The sequence below is a fragment of the Carassius auratus genome, unplaced genomic scaffold, assembly GCF_003368295.1.
Source record: "Carassius auratus strain Wakin unplaced genomic scaffold, ASM336829v1 scaf_tig00218018, whole genome shotgun sequence".
NCBI classification, from domain to species: Eukaryota; Metazoa; Chordata; class Actinopteri; order Cypriniformes; family Cyprinidae; genus Carassius; species Carassius auratus.
In genome coordinates, this window is record NW_020529348.1 from 22501 (window position 1) to 32500 (window position 10000).

A 10000-nucleotide genomic window follows, 5' to 3' on the forward strand; every position below is an offset into this window, starting at 1 on the left:
AAGCAGCAATGCTGCTCATAATATGGGGATGTAGCTCAGTGGTAGAGCGCATGCTTAGCATGTATGAGGTCCTGGTTTCAATCCCTAGCATCTCCAAGCACTGTTTGCTGAGTTTAAGCAAAATAATTTTGCTTCTTTGCTCTAGTGTTACACTACTGGATTGTTAGTGTTTGTTGAACAAAGAAGCAGCAATGCTGCTCAAAATATGGGGATGTTGCTCAGTGTTAGAGCACATGCTTTGAATGTGTGAGGTCCTTTGTTCAATCCCTAGCATCTCCAATCAATGTTTAATGACTTTCATGTGAGATTAAGAAAAAATATGTTGCTTCTTTCCCCTAAATTCTTACATGACTAGATTGATAGTGTTTGTAAAAGAAAGAAGCAGAGAAGTTCTATGTTAAATGGGGATGTAGCTCAGAGGTAGATTGCCTCTTTTGCATGTATATGCCCAGCATCCCCAAGCACTGTTTGCTGAGTTTAAGCAAAATTATTTTGAATCTTTTCTCTAGTGTTACACTACTGGATTGTCAGTGTTTGTTGAACAAAGAAGCAGCAATGCTGCTCAAGACATGGGAATGTAGCTCAGTGTTAAATGGAGATGTAGCTCAGTGGTAGATTGCATCTTTTGCATGTATTTGCCCAGCATCTCCAAGCACTGTTTGCTGAGTTTAAGCAAAATAATTTTGCTTCTTTGCTCTATTGTTACACTACTGGATTGTTATTGTTTGTTGAACAAAGAAGCAGCAAAGCTGCTCAAAACTTGGGGATGTAGCTCAGTGGTAGAGCGCATGCTTTGCATGTATGAGGTCCTGGGTTCAATCCCCAGCATCTCCAAGCTCTGTTTAAAAACTTTCATGTGAGATTAAGAAAGAGAAAAGTGGCTTCTTTTCTCTGAAGTGTTACACGACTCGATTGTTACTGTTTGTTACACAAAGAAGCAGCAGGGATGATTGAAATGTGGGGATGTAGCTCAGTGGTAGAGCGCATGCTTTGCATGTATGAGGTCCTGGGTTCAATCCCCAGCATCTCCAAACACTGTTTGCTGAGTTTAAGCAAAATAATTTTGCTTCTTTGCTCTAGTGTTTCACTACTGGATTGTTAGTGTTTGTTGAACAAAGAAGCAGCAATGCTGCTTAAAAAGTGGGGATGTAGCTCAGTGGTAGAGCGCATGCTTCTCATGTATGAGGTCCTGGGTTCAATCCCCAGCATCTCCAAGCACTGTTTAATGACTTTCATGTGAGATTAAGAAAGAGAAAAGTGGCTTCTTTTCTCTGAATTGTTAAACGACTGGATTGTTACTGTTTGTTACACAAAGAAGCAGCAGGGCTGATTGAAATGTGGGGATGTAGCTCAGTGGTAGAGCGCATGCTTAGCATGTATGAGGTCCTGGTTTCAATCCCTAGCATCTCCAAGCACTGTTTGCTGAGTTTAAGCAAAATAATTTTGCTTCTTTGCTCTAGTGTTTCACTACTGGATTGTTAGTGTTTGTTGAACAAAGAGGCAGCAATGCGGCTCAAAAAGTGGGGATGTAGCTCAGTGGTAGAGCGCATGCTTTGCATGTATGAGGTCCTGGGTTCAATCCCCAGCATCTCCAAGCACTGTTGAATGACTTTCATGTGAGATTAAGAAAGAGAAAAGTGGCTTCTTTTCTCTGAAGTGTTACACGACTCGATTGTTACTGTTTGTTACACAAAGAAGCAGCAGGGATGATTGAAATGTGGGGATGTAGCTCAGTGGTAGAGCGCATGCTTTGCATGTATGAGGTCCTGGGTTCAATCCCCAGCATCTCCAAGCACTGTTGAATGACTTTAATGTGAGATTAAGAAAGAGAAAAGTGGCTTCTTTTCTCTGAAGTGTTACACGACTCGATTGTTACTGTTTGTTACACAAAGAAGCAGCAGGGATGATTGAAATGTGGGGATGTAGCTCAGTGGTAGAGCGCATGCTTTGCATGTATGAGGTCCTGGGTTCAATCCCCAGCATCTCCAAGCTCTGTTTAAAAACTTTCATGTGAGATTAAGAAAGAGAAAAGTGGCTTCTTTTCTCTGGAGTGTTGCACGACTCGATTGTTACTGTTTGTTACACAAAGAAGCAGCAGGGATGATTGAAATGTGGGGATGTAGCTCAGTGGTAGAGCGCATGCTTTGCATGTATGAGGTCCTGGGTTCAATCCAGTGGCGTAGGCAGAAATTGTATTTTGGGCGGGCCATTAAAAAAGTGGGTGGGCCTATAGTTTTTCCTAGAAAAAATATGACTTAAATAACCTTAGAGAGTGGAAAAAAGAATATAAAAACTGCAAAAACAGTTACACCTTTATTTTGCAATATTCGGCAAAGGCAATAACAAAACACTGTCTAATCATCATGTTCAACCAACAGAGCTCAATAAAGGCTGGACAAACCACCAGCATAGACAATAACCTGTCTATTTCATTCAAGTTACTCAGCAGTGCAGACAGTTCACCCAAAAATATAGGCTAAAAGTAAAAGAAATTAAAATAATGAAAACTCAGCAGAGCATGGTTTGAAATAAATAACAACACGCTCCCTAATTTCTGTTAAATCAACCATATACAATGCAATGGTGGAAATTAAACTTTTGTGCCAAAAAAATAGCAACTCATTTAAACAATGTAGAAATACTTTCAGATTGGGTTGTGAAGGTGGTTCATCTATTGCAGTTAGATCGGCGGGTAAACCCGCGTCAGGCTGACCGGGAGAGAGCACTGGCACTGCCGCCAGGGAGCACGCGGCGGCCGCCACCGGCGCCTGACTAGCCTTCTTGTGGGTTAATGAGTCTGAAGAGCTGGGCTGGGTGGACTCGACAGATGAAGGCAGTGGCGTGTCTTCTTCCTCAACTCTTTTTTTTTAATTTAAATAAAACATTAAAGAAACTTGTTTAGCCATTATTATGGCGATGTTAATACATTGGCTAAAGGCCGCCAGAGCCCGCCGCTCAGAGAGTCTTCCTGTCGCCCTAGCAACCATAGCAACCAATTAGGCCTAGGTTCAGGAGGGACGCTTTCTACAACTTGCTTCAACAATTCCATTTTATTCGGAAAACAAATTAAACACACACACACACCAGTCAACAATAAATCAGGTTTATATTAATATATTTTCTTAAATACATTTGAATAATAAAAATAAACTAAAAATGTATTTTAATCAAACTTGCCTGGGCGGGCCACTGAGTAATGTGGGCGGGCCAGTGCCGCCCTGGCCCATTACTGGCTACGCGCCTGGTTCAATCCCCAGCATCTCCAAGCACTGTTGAATGACTTTAATGTGAGATTAAGAAAGAGAAAAGTGGCTTCTTTTCTCTGAAGTGTTATACTCGACTCGATTGTTACTGTTTGTTACACAAAGAAGCAGCAGGGATGATTGAAATGTGGGGATGTAGCTCAGTGATAGAGCGCATGCTTTGCATGTATGAGGTCCTGGGTTCAATCCCCAGCATCTCCAAACACTGTTTGCTGAGTTTAAGCAAAATAATTTTGCTTCTTTGCTCTAGTGTTTCACTACTGGATTGTTAGTGTTTGTTGAACAAAGAAGCAGCAATGCTGCTTAAAAAGTGGGGATGTAGCTCAGTGGTAGAGCGCATGCTTTGCATGTATGAGGTCCTGGGTTCAATCCCCAGCATCTCCAAACACTGTTTGCTGAGTTTAAGCAAAATAATTTTGTTTCTTTGCTCTAGTGTTTCACTACTGGATTGTTAGTGTTTGTTGAACAAAGAAGCAGCAAAGTTGCTCAAAACGTGGGGATGTAGCTCAGTGGTAGAGCGCATGCTTTTCATGTATGAGGTCCTGGGTTCAATCCCCAGCATCTCCAAGCTCTGTTTAAAAACTTTCATGTGAGATTAAGAAAGAGAAAAGTGGCTTCTTTTCTCTGAAGTGTTACACGACTCGATTGTTACTGTTTGTTACACAAAGAAGCAGCAGGGATGATTGAAATGTGGGGATGTAGCTCAGTGGTAGAGCGCTTGCTTTGCATGTATGATGTCCTGGGTTCAATCCCCAGCATCTCCAAACACTGTTTGCTGAGTTTAAGCAAAATAATTTTGCTTCTTTGCTCTAGTGTTTCACTACTGGATTGTTAGTGTTTGTTGAACAAAGAGGCAGCAATGCGGCTCAAAACGTGGGGATGTAGCTCAGTGGTAGAGCGCATGCTTTTCATGTATGAGGTCCTGGGTTCAATCCCCAGCATCTCCAAGCACTGTTTAATGACTTTCATGTGAGATTAAGAAAGAGAAAAGTGGCTTCTTTTCTCTGAATTGTTAAACGACTGGATTGTTACTGTTTGTTACACAAAGAAGCAGCAGGGCTGATTGAAATGTGGGGATGTAGCTCAGTGGTAGAGCCCATGCTTAGCATGTATGAGGTCCTGGTTTCAATCCCTAGCATCTCCAAGCACTGTTTGCTGAGTTTAAGCAAAATAATTTTGCTTCTTTGCTCTAGTGTTTCACTACTGGATTGTTAGTGTTTGTTGAACAAAGAGGCAGCAATGCGGCTCAAAACGTGGGGATGTAGCTCAGTGGTAGAGCGCATGCTTTGCATGTATGAGGTCCTGGGTTCAATCCCCAGCATCTCCAAGCACTGTTGAATGACTTTCATGTGAGATTAAGAAAGAGAAAAGTGGCTTCTTTTCTCTGAAGTGTTACACGACTCGATTGTTACTGTTTGTTACACAAAGAAGCAGAAGGGCTGATTGAAATGTGGGGATGTAGCTCAGTGGTAGAGCGCATGCTTTGCATGTATGAGGTCCTGGGTTCAATCCCCAGCATCTCCAAACACTGTTTGCTGAGTTTAAGCAAAATAATTGTGTTTCTCTGCTCTAGTGTTTCACTACTGGATTGTTAGTGTTTGTTGAACAAAGAAGCAGCAAAGCTACTCAAAACGTGGGGATGTAGCTCAGTGGTAGAGCGCATGCTTTGCATGTATGAGGTCCTGGGTTCAATCCCCAGCATCTCCAAGCTCTGTTTAAAAACTTTCATGTGATATTAAGAAAGAGAAAAGTGGCTTCTTTTCTCTGAAGTGTTACACGACTCGATTGTTACTGTTTGTTACACAAAGAAGCAGCAGGGATGATTGAAATGTGGGGATGTAGCTCAGTGGTAGAGCGCATGCTTTGCATGTATGAGGTCCTGGGTTCAATCCCCAGCATCTCCAAGCACTGTTGAAGACTTTAATGTGAGATTAAGAAAGAGAAAAGTGGCTTCTTTTCTCTGAAGTGTTACACGACTCGATTGTTACTGTTTGTTACACAAAGAAGCAGCAGGGATGATTGAAATGTGGGGATGTAGCTCAGTGGTAGAGCGCATGCTTTGCATGTATGAGGTCCTGGGTTCAATCCCCAGCATCTCCAAGCACTGTTGAAGACTTTAATGTGAGATTAAGAAAGAGAAAAGTGGCTTCTTTTCTCTGAAGTGTTACACGACTCGATTGTTACTGTTTGTTACACAAAGAAGCAGCAGGGATGATTGAAATGTGGGGATGTAGCTCAGTGGTAGAGCGCATGCTTTGCATGTATGAGGTCCTGGGTTCAATACCCAGCATCTCCAAGCACTGTTTGCTGTGTTTAAGCAAAATAGTTTAGCTTCTTTGCTCTAGTGTTACACTACTGGATTGTTAGTGTTTGTTGAACAAAGAAGCAGCAATGCTGCTCATAACATGGGGATGTAGCTCAGTGGTAGAGCGCATGCTTAGCATGTATGAGGTCCTTTGCTCTAGTGTTACACTACTGGATTGTTAGTGTTTATTGAACAAAGAAGCAGCAATGCTGCTCAAAATATGGGGATGTAGCTCAGTGTTAGAGCACATGCTTTGCATGTGTGAGGTCCTGGGTTCAATCCCCAGCATCTCCAAGCACTGTTTGCTGAGTTTAAGCAAAATAATTTTGCTTCTTTGCTCTAGTGTTTCACTACTGGATTTTTAGTGTTTGTTGAACAAAGAAGCAGCAATACTGCTCAAAAAGTGGGGATGTAGCTCAGTGGTAGAGCGCATGCTTCGCATGTATGAGGTCCTGGGTTCAATCCCCAGCATCTCCAAGCTCTGTTTAAAAACTTTCATGTGAGATTAAGAAAGAGAAAAGTGGTTTCTTTTCTCTGAAGTGTTACACGACTCGATTGTTACTGTTTGTTACACAAAGAAGCAGCAAGAAAGATTGAAATGTGGGGATGTAGCTCAGTGGTAGAGCGCATGCTTTGCATGTATGAGGTCCTGGGTTCAATCCCCAGCATCTCCAAACACTGTTTGCTGAGTTTAAGCAAAATAATTTTGCTTCTTTGCTCTAGTGTTTCACTACTGGATTGTTAGTGTTTGTTGAACAGAGAAGCAGCAATGCTGCTTAAAAAGTGGGGATGTAGCTCAGTGGTAGAGCGCATGCTTCGCATGTATGAGGTCCTGGGTTCAATCCCCAGCATCTCCAAGCACTGTTTAATGACTTTCATGTGAGATTAAGAAAGAGAAAAGTGGCTTCTTTTCTCTGAATTGTTAAACGACTGGATTGTTACTGTTTGTTACACAAAGAAGCAGCAGGGCTGATTGAAATGTGGGGATGTAGCTCAGTGGTAGAGCGCATGCTTTGCATGTATGAGGTCCTGGGTTCAATCCCCAGCATCTCCAAACACTGTTTGCTGAGTTTAAGCAAAATAGTTTAGCTTCTTTGCTCTATTGTTACACTACTGGATTGTTAGTGTTTGTTGAACAAAGAAGCAGCAATGCTGCTCATAATATGGGGATGTAGCTCAGTGGTAGAGCGCATGCTTAGCATGTATGAGGTCCTGGTTTCAATCCCTAGCATCTCCAAGCACTGTTTGCTGAGTTTAAGCAAAATAATTTTGCTTCTTTGCTCTAGTGTTACACTACTGGATTGTTAGTGTTTGTTGAACAAAGAAGCAGCAATGCTGCTCAAAATATGGGGATGTTGCTCAGTGTTAGAGCACATGCTTTGAATGTGTGAGGTCCTTTGTTCAATCCCTAGCATCTCCAATCAATGTTTAATGACTTTCATGTGAGATTAAGAAAAAATATGTTGCTTCTTTCCCCTAAATTCTTACATGACTAGATTGATAGTGTTTGTAAAAGAAAGAAGCAGAGAAGTTCTATGTTAAATGGGGATGTAGCTCAGAGGTAGATTGCCTCTTTTGCATGTATATGCCCAGCATCCCCAAGCACTGTTTGCTGAGTTTAAGCAAAATTATTTTGAATCTTTTCTCTAGTGTTACACTACTGGATTGTCAGTGTTTGTTGAACAAAGAAGCAGCAATGCTGCTCAAGACATGGGAATGTAGCTCAGTGTTAAATGGAGATGTAGCTCAGTGGTAGATTGCATCTTTTGCATGTATTTGCCCAGCATCTCCAAGCACTGTTTGCTGAGTTTAAGCAAAATAATTTTGCTTCTTTGCTCTATTGTTACACTACTGGATTGTTATTGTTTGTTGAACAAAGAAGCAGCAAAGCTGCTCAAAACTTGGGGATGTAGCTCAGTGGTAGAGCGCATGCTTTGCATGTATGAGGTCCTGGGTTCAATCCCCAGCATCTCCAAGCTCTGTTTAAAAACTTTCATGTGAGATTAAGAAAGAGAAAAGTGGCTTCTTTCTCTGAAGTGTTACACGACTCGATTGTTACTGTTTGTTACACAAAGAAGCAGCAGGGATGATTGAAATGTGGGGATGTAGCTCAGTGGTAGAGCGCATGCTTTGCATGTATGAGGTCCTGGGTTCAATCCCCAGCATCTCCAAACACTGTTTGCTGAGTTTAAGCAAAATAATTTTGCTTCTTTGCTCTAGTGTTTCACTACTGGATTGTTAGTGTTTGTTGAACAAAGAAGCAGCAATACTGCTTAAAAAGTGGGGATGTAGCTCAGTGGTAGAGCGCATGCATTGCATGTATGAGGTCCTTGGTTCAATCCCCAGCATCTCCAAGCACTGTTTAATGACTTTCATGTTAGATTAAGAAAGAGAAAAGTGGCTTCTTTTCTCTGAATTGTTACGCAACTCGATTGTTACTGCTTGTTACACAAAGAAGCAGCAGGGCTGATTGAAATGTGGGGATGTAGCTCAGTGGTAGAGCGCATGCTTTGCATGTATGAGGTCCTGGGTTCAATACCCAGCATCTCCAAGCACTGTTTGCTGAGTTTAAGCAAAATTATTTTGAATCTTTTCTCTAGTGTTACACTACTGGATTGTCAGTGTTTGTTGAACAAAGAAGCAGCAATGCTGCTCAAGACATGGGAATGTAGCTTAGTGTTAAATGGAGATGTAGCTCAGTGGTAGATTGCATCTTTTGCATGTATTTGCCCAGCATCTCCAAGCACTGTTTGCTGAGTTTAAGCAAAATAATTTTGCTTCTTTGCTCTATTGTTACAATACTGGATTGTTATTGTTTGTTGAACAAAGAAGCAGCAGGGCTGATTAAAATGTGGGATGTAGCTCAGTGGTAGAGCACATGCTTTGCATGTATGAGTTCCTGGGTTCAATCCCCAGCATCTCCAAGCACTGTTTAATGACTTTCATGTGAGATTAAGAAAGAGAAAAGTGGCTTCTTCTCTATGAAGTGTTACACGACTCGATTGTTACTGTTTGTTACACAAAGAAGCAGCAGGGCTGATTGAAATGTGGGGATGTAGCTCAGTGGTAGAGCGCATGCTTTGCATGTATGAGGTCCTGGGTTCAATACCCACAATCTCCAAGCACTGTTTGCTGAGTTTAAGCAAAATAGTTTAGCTTCTTTGCTCTAGTTTTACACTACTGGATCGTTAGTGTTTGTTGAACAAAGAAGCAGCAATGCTGCTCATAATATGGGGATGTAGCTCAGTGGTAGAGCGCATGCTTAGCATGTATGAGGTCCTGGTTTCAATCCCTAGCATCTCCAAGCACTGTTTGCTGAGTTTAAGCAAAATAATTTTGCTTCTTTGCTCTAGTGTTACACTACTGGATTGTTAGTGTTTGTTGAACAAAGAAGCAGAAATGCTGCTCAAAATATGGGGATGTTGCTCAGTGTTAGAGCACATGCTTTGAATGTGTGAGGTCCTGGGTTCAATCCCTAGCATCTCCAATCAATGTTTAATGACTTTCATGTGAGATTAAGAAAAAATATGTTGCTTCTTTCCCCTAAATTCTTACATGACTAGATTGATAGTGTTTGTAAAAGAAAGAAGCAGAGAAGTTCTATTGTTAAATGGGGATGTAGCTCAGAGGTAGATTGCCTCTTTTGCATGTATATGCCCAGCATCCCCAAGCACTGTTTGCTGAGTTTAAGCAAAATTATTTTGAATCTTTTCTCTAGTGTTACACTACTGGATTGTCAGTGTTTGTTGAACAAAGAAGCAGCAATGCTGCTCAAGACATGGGAATGTAGCTCAGTGTTAAATGGAGATGTAGCTCAGTGGTAGATTGCATCTTTTGCATGTATTTGCCCAGCATCTCCAAGCACTGTTTGCTGAGTTTAAGCAAAATAATTTCGCTTCTTTGCTCTAGTGTTACACTACTGGATTGTTATTGTTTGTTGAACAAAGAAGCAGCATTGCTGCTCGTAATATGGGGATGTAGCTCAGTGGTAGAGCGCATGCTTAGCATGTATGAGGTCCTGGGTTTCAATCCCTAGCATCTCCAAGCACTGTTTGCTGAGTTTAAGCAAAATAATTTTGCTTCTTTGCTCTAGTGTTTCACTACTGGATTGTTAGTGTTTGTTGAACAAAGAGGCAGCAATGCTGCTCAAAAAGTGGGGATGTAGGCTCAGTGGTAGAGCGCATGCTTTGCATGTATGAGGTCCTGGGTTCAATCCCCAGCATCTCCATGCACTGTTGAATGACTTTCATGTGAGATTAAGAAAGAGAAAAAGTGGCTTCTTTTCTCTGAAGTGTTACACGACTCGATTGTTACTGTTTGTTACACAAGAAGCAACAGGGCTGATTGAAATGTGGGGATGTAGCTCAGTGGTAGAGCGCATGCTTTGCATGTATGAGGTCCTGGGTTCAATACCAGCATCTCCAAGCACTGT

At 41.7% G+C, this 10000-nt stretch overlaps 26 non-coding genes across 26 annotated transcripts; all 26 read left to right on the plus strand.

The window, feature by feature from the left end:
• Positions 1-24: 24 nt before the first annotated feature.
• Positions 25-96, plus strand: trnaa-agc (transfer RNA alanine (anticodon AGC)). Its single transcript has one exon. It is a non-coding gene; the product is annotated as a tRNA-Ala (tRNA).
• A 666-nt stretch (positions 97-762) lies between these two features.
• On the plus strand, positions 763-834 carry trnaa-ugc (transfer RNA alanine (anticodon UGC)). Its single transcript has one exon. It is a non-coding gene; the product is annotated as a tRNA-Ala (tRNA).
• Positions 835-959: 125 nt separating this feature from the next.
• Positions 960-1031, plus strand: trnaa-ugc (transfer RNA alanine (anticodon UGC)). Its single transcript has one exon. It is a non-coding gene; the product is annotated as a tRNA-Ala (tRNA).
• Positions 1032-1142: 111 nt separating this feature from the next.
• Positions 1143-1214, plus strand: trnae-cuc (transfer RNA glutamic acid (anticodon CUC)). Its single transcript has one exon. It is a non-coding gene; the product is annotated as a tRNA-Glu (tRNA).
• Positions 1215-1339: 125 nt separating this feature from the next.
• On the plus strand, positions 1340-1411 carry trnaa-agc (transfer RNA alanine (anticodon AGC)). The gene has a single exon. It is a non-coding gene; the product is annotated as a tRNA-Ala (tRNA).
• A 111-nt stretch (positions 1412-1522) lies between these two features.
• trnaa-ugc (transfer RNA alanine (anticodon UGC)) lies at positions 1523-1594 on the plus strand. Its single transcript has one exon. It is a non-coding gene; the product is annotated as a tRNA-Ala (tRNA).
• Positions 1595-1719: 125 nt separating this feature from the next.
• trnaa-ugc (transfer RNA alanine (anticodon UGC)) lies at positions 1720-1791 on the plus strand. Its single transcript has one exon. It is a non-coding gene; the product is annotated as a tRNA-Ala (tRNA).
• Positions 1792-1916: 125 nt separating this feature from the next.
• On the plus strand, positions 1917-1988 carry trnaa-ugc (transfer RNA alanine (anticodon UGC)). The gene has a single exon. It is a non-coding gene; the product is annotated as a tRNA-Ala (tRNA).
• Positions 1989-3575: 1587 nt separating this feature from the next.
• trnaa-ugc (transfer RNA alanine (anticodon UGC)) lies at positions 3576-3647 on the plus strand. The gene has a single exon. It is a non-coding gene; the product is annotated as a tRNA-Ala (tRNA).
• Positions 3648-3758: 111 nt separating this feature from the next.
• trnae-uuc (transfer RNA glutamic acid (anticodon UUC)) lies at positions 3759-3830 on the plus strand. Its single transcript has one exon. It is a non-coding gene; the product is annotated as a tRNA-Glu (tRNA).
• Positions 3831-4138: 308 nt separating this feature from the next.
• On the plus strand, positions 4139-4210 carry trnae-uuc (transfer RNA glutamic acid (anticodon UUC)). The gene has a single exon. It is a non-coding gene; the product is annotated as a tRNA-Glu (tRNA).
• A 125-nt stretch (positions 4211-4335) lies between these two features.
• trnaa-agc (transfer RNA alanine (anticodon AGC)) lies at positions 4336-4407 on the plus strand. The gene has a single exon. It is a non-coding gene; the product is annotated as a tRNA-Ala (tRNA).
• Positions 4408-4518: 111 nt separating this feature from the next.
• Positions 4519-4590, plus strand: trnaa-ugc (transfer RNA alanine (anticodon UGC)). The gene has a single exon. It is a non-coding gene; the product is annotated as a tRNA-Ala (tRNA).
• Positions 4591-4715: 125 nt separating this feature from the next.
• Positions 4716-4787, plus strand: trnaa-ugc (transfer RNA alanine (anticodon UGC)). The gene has a single exon. It is a non-coding gene; the product is annotated as a tRNA-Ala (tRNA).
• Positions 4788-4898: 111 nt separating this feature from the next.
• On the plus strand, positions 4899-4970 carry trnaa-ugc (transfer RNA alanine (anticodon UGC)). Its single transcript has one exon. It is a non-coding gene; the product is annotated as a tRNA-Ala (tRNA).
• Positions 4971-5095: 125 nt separating this feature from the next.
• On the plus strand, positions 5096-5167 carry trnaa-ugc (transfer RNA alanine (anticodon UGC)). Its single transcript has one exon. It is a non-coding gene; the product is annotated as a tRNA-Ala (tRNA).
• A 124-nt stretch (positions 5168-5291) lies between these two features.
• On the plus strand, positions 5292-5363 carry trnaa-ugc (transfer RNA alanine (anticodon UGC)). The gene has a single exon. It is a non-coding gene; the product is annotated as a tRNA-Ala (tRNA).
• Positions 5364-5973: 610 nt separating this feature from the next.
• trnaa-cgc (transfer RNA alanine (anticodon CGC)) lies at positions 5974-6045 on the plus strand. The gene has a single exon. It is a non-coding gene; the product is annotated as a tRNA-Ala (tRNA).
• A 125-nt stretch (positions 6046-6170) lies between these two features.
• trnaa-ugc (transfer RNA alanine (anticodon UGC)) lies at positions 6171-6242 on the plus strand. The gene has a single exon. It is a non-coding gene; the product is annotated as a tRNA-Ala (tRNA).
• A 111-nt stretch (positions 6243-6353) lies between these two features.
• Positions 6354-6425, plus strand: trnaa-cgc (transfer RNA alanine (anticodon CGC)). Its single transcript has one exon. It is a non-coding gene; the product is annotated as a tRNA-Ala (tRNA).
• A 125-nt stretch (positions 6426-6550) lies between these two features.
• On the plus strand, positions 6551-6622 carry trnaa-ugc (transfer RNA alanine (anticodon UGC)). Its single transcript has one exon. It is a non-coding gene; the product is annotated as a tRNA-Ala (tRNA).
• Positions 6623-6733: 111 nt separating this feature from the next.
• trnaa-agc (transfer RNA alanine (anticodon AGC)) lies at positions 6734-6805 on the plus strand. Its single transcript has one exon. It is a non-coding gene; the product is annotated as a tRNA-Ala (tRNA).
• Positions 6806-7471: 666 nt separating this feature from the next.
• trnaa-ugc (transfer RNA alanine (anticodon UGC)) lies at positions 7472-7543 on the plus strand. Its single transcript has one exon. It is a non-coding gene; the product is annotated as a tRNA-Ala (tRNA).
• Positions 7544-7667: 124 nt separating this feature from the next.
• Positions 7668-7739, plus strand: trnaa-ugc (transfer RNA alanine (anticodon UGC)). Its single transcript has one exon. It is a non-coding gene; the product is annotated as a tRNA-Ala (tRNA).
• Positions 7740-8800: 1061 nt separating this feature from the next.
• On the plus strand, positions 8801-8872 carry trnaa-agc (transfer RNA alanine (anticodon AGC)). The gene has a single exon. It is a non-coding gene; the product is annotated as a tRNA-Ala (tRNA).
• A 667-nt stretch (positions 8873-9539) lies between these two features.
• Positions 9540-9612, plus strand: trnaa-agc (transfer RNA alanine (anticodon AGC)). Its single transcript has one exon. It is a non-coding gene; the product is annotated as a tRNA-Ala (tRNA).
• Positions 9613-10000: the final 388 nt, after the last annotated feature.